The 15985-nt window shown below is 50.1% G+C and overlaps 1 protein-coding gene and 1 non-coding gene across 3 annotated transcripts in view; one reads left to right on the forward strand and one right to left on the reverse strand.

Annotated features, from left to right (window-relative positions):
• Window positions 1–15985, forward strand: part of RTTN (rotatin) — an 891871-nt gene that overhangs the window by 14055 nt on the left and 861831 nt on the right. The gene's annotated exons all lie outside the window — the stretch shown is intronic.
• Window positions 8733–8950, reverse strand: LOC144829853 (small nucleolar RNA U3). Its single transcript, XR_013610850.1, has one exon. It is a non-coding gene; the product is annotated as a small nucleolar RNA U3 (small nucleolar RNA).

Raw genomic sequence — 15985 nt, forward strand, 5'->3', positions numbered from 1 at the left:
CTAACCTGATTAAAAAGGATGTGGCGCACCCCTGTCTCAATGTTGCAGGATATTGCGCGCTATCTGGTGGTCACCATGTTTCTTGCCCTCGTGTCAAGGTTGATGGCACTTCTTCAGGACCAAAGCTAACAGTGTAATCTACACTACTTGTGGTTGTCTAAGTGGGTAGGAACAGATAAACCACAAACAGCACACTACGTGTGGTACCTGTAAATAGGTTCAGCTAACCCTATTTGGGTTGCAGGGAAATACGGTCTGCCATAGTGAGGGGGAGTGCGTTCCATCTAGTTATGCAGCCAGTAACATGATCTACTGTCCGCCCATAGTTGAGCCTTATCAATTCTTCGCGGCCTGCAGTGACGTGTATCCAAAGGTACTTTACTTCAGTAGAGCACCATTCATTGGGAAAATCCGTATCAAACGGTGTTACCGAAGTAGTTAGTTGAAAGACTTGGATTTGGTCCAGTTTATATGAAAGCCAGAAAGGCCACCAACCCTGACAAACTCCTGAAGGAGCGGGTTAAGGTTCTGCTGCGGTTCTTTAACATATAGGGTAACATCATCTGCATACAGAGAAATGAGAATTGGGCGCAGAAAGCAGCGAAGGGCTTTTCCTGATGATGTTGCCGGAGCTTGGCTGCCAGAGGTTCTATGGCAAGGGTGAAAAAGAGAGGAGATAACGGGCATCCTTGCCGGGTGAGGGAGATTGAGGGAGAGTCATGTCCGTTTATCAGAACTTTCGCCTTCGGGGAGGTATAGAGGAGGCAGATCCAAGCTAAAAAACTGATGGGAAACCCCATACATTGAAGAATAGTAAATAGGTAGTCCCATTCTACCGAGTCAAAGGCCTTCGTGGTGTCTAGGGAGTCCGCCACTAGTGCCAATTGTGGGTCAACATTTTGTAGAATAGAAAAAAGCGTCCGGAGATTAAGAGGTCGCCCTCCCAGGGATGAATCCGGCTTGGTCTGGCAAAACCAGCTTCTCCATCAGGGGACTGAGGCAATTAGTCAATAGTTTGGCTAGAAGTTGTGCATCAGTATTGATGAGGGAGAGGGGTCGATAGGAGGCACAGCAGTCTGCAGGTTTGCCGGGCTTCAGGAGCGAGGTAATGAGTGCCTCTCTCATCGATGCCGGAAGGATCTGAGTTTCCTGGGCCTCCAGTTAGACTTCTTTCAGCACTGGAAGTAATTGGTCAATATAGGTTTTGTAAAAATCTATGGGGAGCCCATCGGAGCCCGGTGCTTCCCCTGATTTTATCTGCATAATAGCTTCTCAAAGCTCATCATCCTCAAAAGGTGCCGCTAAGAATTCTCGCAGGTGATAACCCAGCGCAACATCTTCAAGATAGCGAGTGAGATCAGGGGAGCAGTACGACGAGAACTGAAAAGGTCTGTGTAAAATTCAGTGAACGTCTGTAAGATCTCAAGACAATCCCTGTGACGTACCCCACCTCTATCTACCACATCTAATACATAATTAGAGAAGAGGGGCTGATGAATTTCAGTCGCTAGTGCCCTGCCGGGTCTCTCCCCTTCCCCATATCGACGGGCAGTAAAGTATTTGCCCCGGAATTTGGCCTCACACTCCGCCGTAGTGGTATAGTCAGTGAACTTTTCCCAGAGTGAAGCCCTCTGGGCTCCTGATTGCTCATCCCACATGCCTTTTTTGAGTTGTTTCAATTCACTCTCAAGACGTCGCATGTTCCTTCGGATATCCCAGAGGAGTCTGAAGCTTTTCGACATGCACGTGCCGCGCATAGTAACTATAAAACCTCTCCCAGATCGTACCCACATGTGCGACCAAGCCTTTATTTCTTGTAAAAAATCTGCAGTCTCTTCACCAAGGTCTGTCTGAAAGACAGTATCCAGTAATGCATCTGGCACGAGTCTCCAGCAACGCGGGGTGGCAATCAGATTGGGGGTAGCAATCACCATACAGACCTGTGCGTGGTCCGAGTATGTCCTGTCATATGCTCCGCCGAAAGAATCCAAGGACCAACCCCCGGGAGCAGACCCAGTAATCCAGTCGCGAACAGGACGAGTGTACTGAAGTATAATAGGTGCCCTCTCTCTCAGCCGGGTGTACATGGCGCCACACATCTATGAGCCCATGATCGAGAAGCAGCCAAGAAAGGGTATCTTGAGTTTTGGTGAAGTGATGTGGAAGAGGATTAGACCTATCCATGGAAGGGCATAGGGTAGTATTAAAATCCCCCCCCCCCCATATGATGTGAGTGGATCCTACCTTAAGTACTTGTCCCCATAGTGTAGTGTAGTAGTCAGGGTCATCAGTGTTTGGCCCATAGCAGCAAACAAGCGTAACTGATTGTGTGCCCACGGTACCCCAGAGCATGCAACTCCTACCCGAGGGGTCACTGAAAGTGCACCGAATATGAAGGGTGTGTTTTTCTTGACTAAGATCAGCTTGCCGCGCGGGTATGTAGAAAAGGAGGAAAACACTTGGGCAGAGGCCCATTTGCTGCCGAAGCAATTAGGACGGCGGGGGTCAGTGTGCGTCTCTTGAAGCATTGCAACTTGTATGTGATGTCTATCAAGGTATGCCAGTATTTGTCGACATTTGCGTGGGTCTCCAAGACCTCTAACATTCCATGTAATAAATTTTGTTTGTAACTGTTCAGAATGTGGAGGCATTTTAAAGATGTGCTATAAGTGATGTCCCAATGTATGGTAAGTGTGTAAGGAGGTCGTTGTGTGCTAGCATGTTTATCTGCTGATGAATCAAATACATAACATTAATATGCAACATTCCCAAACCACCCCTCACCCACAACAGCACCCCAAACGTGCTGGCAGTGTAGTAGTACCCACCCAGAACAATTCCACCCTCAACAGCACCCCAATTGTGCTGGTACGAGACTGCCTGCCCAGATCCCACAAAACTCTTGACATTACAGTATTGATCAAGAGAGTCCAACAAATAAGAAAAAAAAGAAATAAGCAGTAGAGGGGATCTCCCATGAGGGGGGGGGGGGCATCCGTGGGCTATGAAACCTTCCCGTTTCCCAACGCTAACTGCAACGCAGTCCCCAGGTGGCGCGGGGGTTGAAGGGAGGGAGAGAGAAAGGGAAGGGTGCTTGCCAATGTCCAGGACAAACCTACAGAGTCGAAAAAAAACCTAACAGTAAGCCGTACAGAGCATATATAACATATGTGACACCTAGCTGTCAATATCGAGTTGCAGGAAAGTGGAACCATCCAGAAGGCATGCAATGGTCCTCACAGCGGGGAACAGGCAATGAAAGTCCTGCCTGCATGTGAGCAGAGTGCGGCAGCCAATGTGAAAAGGGGGTAGGTCCGAAACTGAATCCCAAGACGTTAGTGTCCAAGCTCAGGTTAGCTCACTGTAGGGGATGGAGCTCTGGAAGCATGGTCCCTAGTATCTAGATCCGGCGATCTTCTCTTGATAGTCTTGAGGAAGTCCTACACTTGTTGGGGATTGGCACATAGACTGTGTTTGCCTTGATAAGTAATCCGCAGCTGTGCCGGGTACATGAGGGCATGTTCAACTTGAGCTTTACGTAGTTTTTGCTTGACTGGCAGGAACGTGCACCGCGCCTCTGAACCGCGACAGTAAAGTCAGGATAGATGGTGAATTCATTACCCTCAAAGTGCAGCGATTTCTGCTCTCGAGCCTGTCTGAGCTCAGTATCCCAGTCTCGATAGTTCAGGAGACGAGCCACAATGGGACGTGGAGAGCCGCCTGGAGGAGATCGGGGACCCAAGGAGCGATGTGCTTGTTTCACAATGAGTTGCGATGAGAAGGTCTCAGCTCCGAAGGTGTCTGTCAGGAGCAGTGCCTAATTTGTAAAATAATAAGTGCTGGTGCTAAAGATTTCTCAGAAGCCTGCGGTCAGTGCTATCAAAGGTCGAGGTGGTGAATACTATGGCTGCGTTGTCTTAATTACACCTCATGCCTCTCATGCAGCACCCGAACCCCCGCCCCTTTACCTCACTCTTTCCCATTCTTTTTCTCCCTTTATCACTGTCGTTCCGTTTTTCTCTACTTCTCCTTTTAATGAACCGATTGTCAATATATGAGGCACTTTTCAGCAGAAGCACATTACACTCAGTGGGAACAGATACTTTAAAAACATAACTCGTTACATTTATTAGGACACAGCCGCAATATATTCATAGCACCCTACACACACAGACATGCACACACACACACCCTGCATGATGAAACCCCTCCCTGTGACAGACTCTTTACTTATAAAGGCACAGCACAGCAGTACTTACTACATGCAATGAAGAATCTATCTCTTCTCAGCAAAACAGCTACTCTTCTTTCTTGTACATTTGGGGGGGCGTACATAAGTACCTGGTGTGTGTTTCTATCATCATCTGTTTTTAACTCACACCAGTGTGTCAATTGTGAGGATGGCTCAGTCGCACTTCTTTCCCTGATTTTCGTTCCTGTTCTGTGTTAGTGCTGTTGAATGGTCCACGTAGCGCTACCCCTGGTCTGCTAGCTCCTGCACCTGAAGGAGCTGGAAGGCGCTAGCAACTTTGGCAGTTAAAGCAGTGACGGTGGCTTTGGAGCAGAGCACGGCTGACGTTAAGTTAAACTAAAGGCCCTGCACTGGCCCCTGCCGTTGTACAGCCTTCTCTGGGCCAGGCAGTGGCATTTTACTTGCACACGGTACCGGGCGCCGGAGGCAAGATTGCTCAGGCCTGCCCTGAGCAATCATGCCTCGGGCGCCGGGCACGGGGCACCTGACCATGTGAAAGTAAAATGCCACTTCCCGGTCCAGGCCAGGGCAGGAGAAGGTTGGAAGAAGGGCAGGGGCCAGTTCAGGGTCTTTAACTTAACCCTGCCTGACATTATGTGGAGCTGAGCTAGAGCCGATGCTAACACGCCGGTGACTGGCACGTCGTGCCACACACGAGCCTCCACGCCCACGGAAACCAGACACGTACAGGGCCTAACTATGGAACAAAAAGGCCATGAACCTGTTAAAGGATACATGAATTTAAAATAACCTTGGAATCGTATTTTCTTCTAAATCAAGATACTCCCCTTCAATGTAAAACAAAGGTTACGGACGTAGATGGTAATTTAGAAGGATGCAAGCTCCTTGGCCATTTTTATCACCGATCAATCCATTACAAATGAGAGACGCTCTGAACCGGCCATGTTCACACTTACTAAAAGCTTTCCAAACTGTAAAGAAAAGTTCCTAAAAGGGCACGGAGGTAAATATTTCAGCCATGCAATTACTTCTGGTTTCTCAGCACCCACACCAAATTATGGCCAATCGCAGCGGGATGAGTACGGGCTGGTAGCTGTGCCAAGGGGCGGAACCGCATCAAGCCTGTTCACTAATGAATGCCCAGTTTCAGAGGGAGGGCGGGGTGTGGGGGTCGAAGTTGGCACCAAAGGTTGCTCTGGTGACACGGACTGGCTCTGCTCGGGGCACCAGAGACAGCACATGGCCCCTAAAACGAACAGAGTTGGTAGTGACTTATAGCTGCTAGTACTTACATTTACTGGTAGTGGTGGGTGGCCAGGCACTGGCCGGCCTACCTGCATGCCTTAATTCGATAGACGGCGTAGGCCTGCTGCTGCTGCCTGCACTCGACGATGGGGCTGGGCGAACCACCTCAACCGCTTGCAACTCGTAGCCCAGTGTGTGCGGGCGTGCAGGGAGTGGCATCTTGAAAAAATTCGACGCACGCTGCCTGCCACAAAGCTTCCGCTGCAGACCCTAATCCAACCCCCTGCCCAATCAGTGTCCCTTCAACCAGCAAGAGCTGCTGCCTAAATAAAAGCAAGTTCAAAATGCGCATTGGGATCGTCATGACTGAATCACTCTGTGGATCTGAATATATTGGATTCATTCATTGACTAAATAGATTATGAGTCGGACTGTCTGGCCAGTGTGTGATGCGCCCAGTCAGGTAAATTCATTTTTTAAAACTGTCTAGTCTACAGCTACGCCACATTCACGTTGCCATATGATGTGCTGTCATTTGCAGACAGGTGGTGTTCTGTAGACCCGGCCCTGATAAATAAGTGCCGGTGCTAAGCACCGGCAAGCACCGGCACAAATTAAGCACTGGTCAGGAGGCACTCGATGAAGTCCTCCATGCGGCTCTCCGGAATACCTATGACTCGGATATTATTCCGGCGACTGCGGGCTTTAAGGTCCTCATTCTTGGCTCCGATGACTTTTAACAACTTGTCCATTTGTGACACGTGTTGCTGCATCTGGGAGGTGTCTGAAATATGCAGTTCGGCCTCTCTTAACTGCCCGTCGTGCTTATCCACCTTCTGGACGAGGAAATCTAGGTGGCTGTTGATGGTGTCCATCTTCCCAGAAAGATCAGTAAGGCTATGTTGCATAGCCAGGAGCTAGGTTTTAACTTCATTCCTCTGGGGCTGGTGACTGCATCTGCGAATGTTCATTACCAGTCTGTCCAAAATCAGTCGAGTTAGACCGTGTTGAGGCCTTTTTGGTGTCGAAGGTGAGCCTGGACTGGCAGCCATCCGGTTTCCCCATTCTGCGCAAAAGTAACGTATTGTGTGTGCAGGAGGAGAAGCAGCAGTGGGGGGTCTCCCACTGAGGAGCTATCTGGAGGATAGGTTGAATGCGGCCAGGCTGTCTAATGCACTAAAGCCACCACCTGGAAGAGGAGATGTCACGGTTCAGTGGAAGTCTGGACGTTTAGTGGCAGTATCTGCTGAGATGGCCAGAGGCAAGCACAATAATCCGCCTGTTGAGTGGCAAGTAGTGGAACAGGATGTTAGTAGGCCCCGTAAGTTGAATGGCAGGTCGCAGCAGAGTAACCTCCAACATGTGCCAGATATGGGTACAACCCAAGCGTGGCTGGAGGGGGCCCACCCGCGAGACAACACCGTCGGGCCCGGACGGTATCTGAAGACAGTGCGCTGATCTCCAACCAGGTGTCGGTGCCACTAAGGAGTATTCCTGGTGGGAGCAAGTATGGTGTGCAGCTACTCCGAAATCCCGTGTAGAATCAGGATGTGCGTGAGTTCAGGCAGGCGACGCAACTCAGCACCACATCACCACATCACCCAAGATAATGCCTCAGCAGCAGCGTAGGGTCTGAACTGCAGTGCGTAGCTATGACAGAGATCCGAGTGTGCCAGGAAGGGGCGCCAGCAGTACCGTCCAGTCGGGCTGAGATGAGGCCCCCCTAGGCAAGTGCAGGCAGGCGCGACAATCAGCCCACAGCAGAGTCCCCACTGGCGGAGCAGCCGTGCAGAAAGCGCTGCAGACGTGGTTACGGGCCGCCGCTCAGAGACAGTACTTAGCGAAGGGCACAGATAGGTGCACACTTTGGGGCCCGTCTGGATCATTTGGTGCGCCACCACATCAGTGCACGGGCCACGAGAAAAACCAGGCCAATGAGCAGTATGGATGCACTTCTCGCAGGGCTCCCCGATGGATGGAGCACCACCACCAGTCTGCAGGGAATGGCGTGCTCCATGTACCGTATATTTAGAGCCCTCAGGTTATGTGTAGTAGACTGATAACACCCTGTTCCATGACCCCCCAGACTCCACATCCCTCACCGCCACCCCCGCCCTCCTGGAATTCTAAATCTTAGCAATAGAATTGGAAGGACTGTATTGTATGGGCATTCATGTAGTACTTTTCATACCTATTGGTAGGCCTGAAGGGCTGTCTTGATTGTTCAATAAATGGCTACTCCATAGGTATAATGTATGCAGTGCTTCGTAGCCCTAAAGAAGCCTCCAAGCCCTCTGATAGATTGGATGTCTTGAAACGAGGCTTATAAACAAGGCATTATATAATTGCTCTGGTAATATAACTGATTAGAGGCTTCACATGATATATATGTGCTTCGTCCTCCGAGACAAATAACGCTGCCAGAAGCTGACTGTACATATGTGTAAAGTTGCTTGGCATCACATGGGGTGAGGCAGCAGGGACTTCTGAAACATGTGGCATGGGGTTTGAATGCAAAGCATGAGGGCAAAACCCTCATCTGACGTCACTGCGCTGAGACCTTGGCTAAATATCTGCAAATGCCCGTCTCAGATTCTCCACAGCGTTAGGAAGTCTAATCTATACCACTTAATAAAATACACCCAGGTACCAGCTACCACCAGGTGCAACAAGGACTGGGGTTCAACAGGCATATGACTTGAAACGGGCAACTGAAGTGTAGTGGCATGTAGAGGAAATAATATAAACTGGTGGCTCTTAAAGGCTCCTACGGTTGGGGCACTGTCAGTGGCCTGTTCTTTTCTGAACACAAACAAATGTGGCAGAAACGAGGTGCCAGCCAGCACGACCGCTCTCAGCACTTAACATGGTCTCTGCAGAGCACTTCATGCAGGGGAAAAACGCAAGGCAGCAGCAACTCGCTGCTTTGCGTTACTCTGCGCCGAGAATGTGTCAAATGGGTGGAGAGTGGGTGTTTCCATCCATCCACCCATGCTTTTTTACGCATTCCCAGATTTAGGGAGAGTAATAAACCTGGGACTGCGTCAACATTGTACGCTTTCCCCTTTCAGGTATGGCAGCGCGGCAAATTGTGCAGCTGCATTGCGTTGAAGGTTTGATAAATCTGTTCAGGGTCCATCTGAAAAGTCCTCTCAGTGCTTTTGAAATTCCAATGTACCAAATTAAAGAGAAGACTCAAACTTTTTCAACCCACATGCATATACCCGCTCCGCTATTAGACACTGAAACAGCAGTAGAACGGAATGCAGATCTAATCACTCAGTTTGTGTTTCCTTCCTCCAGCTCTCCCGTAAGGGAGAGAGGAACGGTCATCAATAGCAAACCGCAGTTGCATAAATGCAGCACTGTTCGCTCGCTTTGCGCTCAGAAGGGAACACTATAACTCTTCATCGTGGTTAGCGAAGACCAATCACTTTCGAACACATTTCCTCAGTTAAGAACTATAGAAATGATCCCTGAAAGTATAGTCTTAACACAACGGACTGCAGCTCAAACGGGCAGAAAAAGTAAAAACCCTTCTTACATACAGTAAGAAAAGGTTCGACATCATCAACTTCAACAAAAACACACGGCTGTATAACACCACAAAATAACAATTTAAAGATGCACAGGCAGACGCTTTCTTTGCAATAAAGCATTGTAAGTAGATTCTGGGTGACTCACTGCTTTAAAGATCTGCATAATCGAAATCAGCAACGAATCACATTTACCCTGCCTTTCCCGGACACACACGGATTCCCTGCTCGCTGCTCCCGAAACAGACAGAGGACTACAGTGTTAAAGTTACAGGTAAACAGTGTAATGTTGGGGGCCCTGGGCCCTCATAGCTAAAAGGACTGACGCAGACCCAGTCAGATACTTGGTACAACTGGCCTCGAGCACGTGCGCTCGGCCCCTTTTATTAAAGCTGTGTCACCTGACCAGTGACATCAGTGGTGGGTGGGTGTTCAGTGTGCTGGCTTACAAAGCACTAGACTGCTGACCGTGATTCTGGATCACTACATCCCTCCCAAACTTCGGGGAAAATGAAAATAACCTAAAGTCCAACCTGTGGGAGAAAAGGTACAATTCGCAAACCCCACGACAAATTTCAACCTGTGGGATAGAAAATGTACATACAAATGTAACACTGGACTCTGTAATTTGGAGTGAGTCTCTTTGGTGGATTGCAGGTCGCAGATGGTGTAATTGCTGCATCCAGGATTCATGAGTCACTGTGGCATGGTTTGCAATTTTTCTTCGGCGGGTCCCATCTTCTGTCTGCGCCGCCTGGACGTTGTTCTCTGTCTTGCCTTTGCTTGGCACCACTGGTGACAGTTGGTAGTTTAGATAGAAGGGTGACGTGATCCGAGTATTGTTTGTCTTCTCGGTTCTCCTCTTCAGTCCTGGTCCTTGGTGATGTCTCTGGGCAGGCTTCAAAGTATTTCTGGGCAGATGAAAGGAGTAGGTGCATATATCCCTCTCACTAGGATGCCCCTCTTCGCCGGTATTCCTCTCTCACAAGATGTCTGGGAGGACCTCTTTGCCAGGCTTCCACTGGACTGGTGTTGTCGGTCATGTTGCTCCACCATAGCCTTCGGGCCGTGAGCGGGGCGCTCCACGATCTTCACCGTTGTGTCCGAGTTCCACCTGAAGGTTACGCTGTTGACTCTTTTCTTGCACGCAAAGCTTTCCTCTCCGTGGGTCTTGCAGACGCACCGTCATGGATCCGTCTCTCTTGCGGGACTTGCTGCCACCAGAGTCCCTTGAGGCCTTTGCTTATTGGGCTGCCACGGGTTGATGTGGAGTGGTCAGTTCCTCAGCCGGATGCGTGAGCACTCTCGCCATTCAATCTTCCGCTCAACCCCAAAGGTAGAATGTTGTCAACAGTCCAAACTTGCTCTCTTCTACGATCGCCACATGGATGGATGGCTTGTAGATGGATATCTTTGACTTGTGCCGCCGGTGTTCATGCCAGGCCTTGTTCTCCGCTGCACTCCGGTGTTCCGGTGCATGTCGCCATCTTCTTCTGATGGGTGTGTGAGTTGACTGGTCACACCTCTTCACTTCTTGTGATCTTCTAGTAGCACCGTGGCACTCACTACCCTTCTTCTCCTCCATTCCTTTCACGACGTGGTCGGTCCCTTTCTTCTCTTCAACCACCCAGGCCATCTCCGTGTGGCGTGCACTCCACACGAATCTCCCTGGTTGCGTCATACCCCTAGGACACACTTTCCTCTTCTTCCGATGGCCAAACCAGGCATCGCACCTTTCTTCCTGTCGCTCCTTCTTTACTTCGGGTCGGTGTCATCAGACCTCTTCTGAGTCCCGTCCATGGACCTCTTCTTGATCTATTCAGTTGCTATGCCTTTGATCTTCTGGCATGTCTTTGCAGTCGTGATCTCCTTTCTTTTCCTTCCGGGTGACCAACGGCCTGGTCATCTTCTCCTTTCCTTTCTGGGTGACCAACAGCCTGGTCATCTTCTCCTTTTCTTTCCGGGTGACCAACGGCCTGGTCATCTTCTCCTTTTCTTTCCGGGTGACCAACAGCCTGGTCATCTTCTCCTTTTCTTTCCGGGTGACCAACGGCCTGGTCATCTTCTCCTTTTCTTCCCGGGTGACCAACGGCCTGGTCATCTTCTCCTTTTCTTTTCCGGGCGACCAATTGACTGGTCCGCATCTGGCGGTGACTTTTTGGCAAGTCATCTTCGCTGTGACCTACTGACAGGTCTCCGAGGACGCGATCCCTGCGTTACTCGGTCGTGGTGGCATGGAGTTCCTTCACTCCTTGCGCGGTCCTGCACAATGCTGTTTGGTTCTGAGGTGTGTAGTTCCTTCACTCATTGCGCGGTCTCGCACAATGCTGGTCTGTGGCGTTGGTGTGTCGCTGGGCAGCGTCACTGGGCGCTCCTGACTTCTGGTGCTCCTGGCGCAGTGCTGCGCTGTCCTGCGGGTGTGGAGTTCTTCTGGCGCGTTCCTGCGCAGTAATGTTGTCCTGTGTCACTGGGCAGTGACGGTGGGTTTGTGAACACTGTGGTTGCGTTGATGCGCAGTCACCTCGTGTTTCTTGTAACACCAGTGTATCCTGCTGACGGCGTCTGTGCTTTTCTTGCTGCTGATAGTCTCTGTCGGGTGTCCTCTGCGGGGAGTCTGCTGTTCTTTGGCACACTTGGGGCTGCTAGGGCAAAGCTGCAGTGGTCACTCGCCCTGTTGCAGGCTTAACTGGGGCTGTCTTTCCTTTGAGGTGCGCTGTTGCACCAGATCTACTGGGTGGCAGTGGTGCGCTTTCCAACGTAGTGTGCTGATATGCAGAGCATCTCGCTTCGGGCGCTCTCTCACCTCGTGGACGGCTCCTTTCCCAAGGGCTGCTGCTTGGGACTTATACAGGCCGTAGGACGACTATCCCATTGCGCAGTCAGTGACTTTTACATGTATATCTGGGTCCATGCAGTACACTGTCCCATTGTGTGCTCTGCCTCTCCTAGCAGGATCTCTCGCTTCCGGGGCTGCGCGGGGCAAGAATTGCAGACGCACCTACTGGTTGGGCTCCTGCTCCGCTTCTCTTCCGCAGTGCCTCTTATCCTCCGGGCTGCACTGGGGGCTTTATAATCCTACTCACCCTGCCACTGCGGCATCGGGGCTCACTCGCTGCGCGGCAGGGAGGGTCGGAGCTGCAGTCTGGGCTCAGCTCAGTCTCCGGACGGTTCCTCTATGCCTCAGATGCGGGGCAGGCGGTCCCCGCTATTTTGCGGTGAGTAATTTTATTTCTTTAGGCTGCGCAGGGGGCTTTGCACTGTTCTTACCGGCTGCGGGCCGGGTGCTGTTTTTCCTCGCTTCTCCCGCCCGCAGCCGCCTCTCAGCTCATGCGCTGCGGTGGGGGCAGGAGTCGGTGCTGCAGTGCGGGTGACAGCGGGGGACAGGATGCGCTGACGGCAGGCCGCGGGTTGGCTCCGCTGGCTCTGCTCACTTATGGGGCATAGTGTTCACTTTAGCAGCGAGTGGGCTCCGCTTCATTCATTCGGCGCCCGGCAGCTCCCCTCACGCTGCGGGCGCTCTCCGGTCAAGTCTATTCACCCCGCCGCCGCACTTCACACACGCGGCGGGGGAGGGGGCGCTGCAGGCGGGCCGCGGGTGGGCTCCGCTGGTCCTGTTTAATCAAATGTTCGTTCACCCTCGCAGAGTGGGACAAGAGGCATCACAGGCAGGCCGCGGGTGGGCTCCGCTGGCTTCGCTGTACTGTGGGCACAGTTCATTTATAGCGGGTAGGCTCCGCTTTGCGTTTTTCGGCGGCGCCGGCTGGCGACCGCCATTATGGCGTTTTGACCGTTGCGGGTGGGCTCCGCTTACGTGCAGGTCACGGGCTCACCTTCGGCCGACGGGCCTTCCTCCTCCACGCGGGTGGGCTCCGCGGAGGTTTCACCGAGCGGTGGCGGCCGATGCAGGTGGGCTCTGCACGGTTCTCTCTCTTCACCCCAGGCAGGGGCGCAGTCGCGGCCGACGCGGGTGGGCTCCGGTCGGTCCGCTCTTCTTTCCCCTCACGCCGGAGGGCACGTGCTGGGCATGGAGGTGCGGGGTGGACTCCCAGGCACCTCCTCATGGATTTTCAGGCCCGGGGCACACGCCCCGCGGGCCTCTCGGCGGCCGGCGCCGCTTCCCCAGAGGGGTGCCCTGCACATGGGCACTTCCCTTCTTCTTTCCGGGGTATCTTCAGCTGCGGCACGCGTGGCTAGCGTCCGCCTCGTCGCCAATGTAATGTTGGGGGCCCTGGGCCCTCATAGCTAAAAGGACTGACGCAGACCCAGTCAGATACTTGGTACAACTGGCCTCGAGCACGTGCGCTCGGCCCCTTTTATTAAAGCTGTGTCACCTGACCAGTGACATCAGTGGTGGGTGGGTGTTCAGTGTGCTGGCTTACAAAGCACTAGACTGCTGACCGTGATTCTGGATCACTACAAACAGAGCGTAGCCATAGTTTTGTTTCGTGCTTTGGCTCACAGCAACAATCACATTTTTACTTATTGAAAAATTAAGAGAACCAGTTAGTAAACTCACAGCAAAGACAATCTAGGTTACTTTCACAGTTTTCTGCCCTGCACTAAATGAGCACTATTACCGTTTCAAGATGGCTATGCATAGTCAGACTGCGCGAAGAGTGTGTTTTACCACAGATCAGACTGAATCAGGGGGAGGAGAGAAACCCCCCCCCTTCATTTTTTTTTAATTCAAATTTGGTTTAGTGGGTTCAGATTACAACATACATTTCAAACAAAATGGCTAAAAGCTTCACTTGGGAGGGATCTCGGAAAACAATCTAAAAAAAAAATACCAAGATGGGCCTTTTCTACACTCAAGAACAAGCATTTGCAATGCAATAGGTCTCACACTTACGCAGTTTTTAGCTATTGGGCTTGTAAATTACAATGCCTTTTATTTATGTTTGTTTTAATGCATAAATAAAGGCATTGTCATTTACAATGCTGATAGCTTAAACTCGCGTAAATGCGAGACCTACTGCATTGCAAATGCTTCTTGTACTTTGTAGGGAACAGTATATTTCTGAGATTTTGTTTGTTAAACGTTGCCAAGACGCTGTAACGTGTGACCGTAGGTTCTGTGCAGTTGCTCTCCTCCCTGATGTCAGGGGGAATCTGGTGCTTTGATTATAACTTCAGTGATGACCTTCTAATTCAATCAAGAGCTAGGAGGTTACAAAGGTGGTGTTTTTTTCCTAAATAAGAAGGGTACTCAACAGACCTTTTTTTTTTTATATAGCGCAACCTTTACCTGAGCACCAGTTGTGTTACAGACACATTCATTTTGTTAGGCACAGGGAGATTAAGTGATTTGCCCAGAATCACAGGATGTTGTACGTCCCTGCCGAGACTCGAATCCGTTTTCCCAGCTGGATGGTGATAACCAGTGGTCGAAGTGGGGAAAATAAAATAGGGGAACTGTGGGCGGAGAATCAGAGGGCGGGAATAACCTGAGGATTGGATCAGTGGGCGGAGTTAGAGGTGTGGCCAGGATGCGCAAAACATCCCAATCTTTAGTATTTGTGTGGCATTTCACTGACCAGTTACAGCTTATTATGTTATGTAATTCAACCAATGGATACACATGATTATTTAACGATTAATATGAGCAATTGACCCTAGAAACATATTCCACTTTGTGAATTTATTCTAATCACAGAATGTCCCAAAAATGCTTAAAAGTGGAAGCACGAGCCATTTGTTTCCGAGCCATGGAGTTTCTGTCGTCAGCAATATACACAGAGACAATCAATTTTACGTGTGTAAATGACTGTATAGGAAATGTTACATATGACAAAGGACTACAAGGTGTAGGAGTCACATGATAACCATACTAGTAGGCAGTATAGTTTAATAGTGATTGGCCTGGAGAAACACAAACTCAGAATTTAAAACTTAATACCATGATTGGGGGTTCTCTTTAAAAACCATTATTGATTTGTATCAAAAATAACACTTTTTGCAACATTAGAATAATCAAAGGCTTAGGGAAAAACCATAACGCTCTAGTTTATACCTTGCAGTTTGTATGCAGCTCTTAGATGAAAGTTAATAGCTCACTGTTCTTTGTAAGGATTTTAACTTATAAACTGCAAGTAGCAAAAGGATCTCATTGACAAAAGCAGTAACCCACTGACCTATTTACAATATGTTCACTTTGTGATGGGCCTGGTACATTTTCTTTGCAGCAGGCACATTAACCCTCTGCGCTATCTTTCCATGAGTCAAAACTTCGACTAGACAAATCTCTAGGAAGAAGTTTATTCATCAGAGTTATCATGACATTTTTATTATTGCCGAAAATAGCTGGCGGTCAGGAAGGAGGCAGCAAGTGCTTTTAAAACCATAATATACGACGCCCCCACTCAAAGTCGGCGCCCGTTGCAGTCACACCAGTCGCACCGCCCTAGAGCCAGCTCTTCTCAGGGGTCCTGTGACCTCAGTGACAGTCTCACTGTTGCTCTAGGGTCTGCTACTTCGTAGGCCTGCCCGCAAGACTGGAGTTGAACTTCAGTATGGATTGTGGTGGGCAAGCCTTCAAGGTGAACCCACACTTGCCACTGCTAGGGTCCACCTGCTGGTGCTAACACACCAGGGCTTTTCTGGTGTCTTCTAAGATCTGGCATGGGAATGTGCTCCCTCAGGAGAGTGGTCTGGGGGACTGTTCATGAAGGCTGAACCTGGTTCCCCAGTTCTAAATTTAGCAGCTCTGCCCCCAGTGCTACATCTGCTCCCTCACTGAACACCATACTGCCCCACTGAGAGAAACTCATACTGCCTTCAGCTACAATCCAATTTGACCTGCTATAAATAACTGGATGCGACTCAATTCAAATTACACACTAGGCAAGAGCAATATGCTGCCTAAAAGAAAAGGTAACAACATCCTGGAAAAAGCAAACACTCATAAGGAATGAAAGATTTAATAAAGCATGTAAAATGTAAGCAGGAACATGGTGAACTTAACGCTTTTACAGTTATTATTCAGAAATCA

The sequence above is a fragment of the Lissotriton helveticus genome, chromosome 4_1 (genome assembly GCF_964261635.1).
Source record: "Lissotriton helveticus chromosome 4_1, aLisHel1.1, whole genome shotgun sequence".
Taxonomy (NCBI): Eukaryota; Metazoa; Chordata; class Amphibia; order Caudata; family Salamandridae; genus Lissotriton; species Lissotriton helveticus.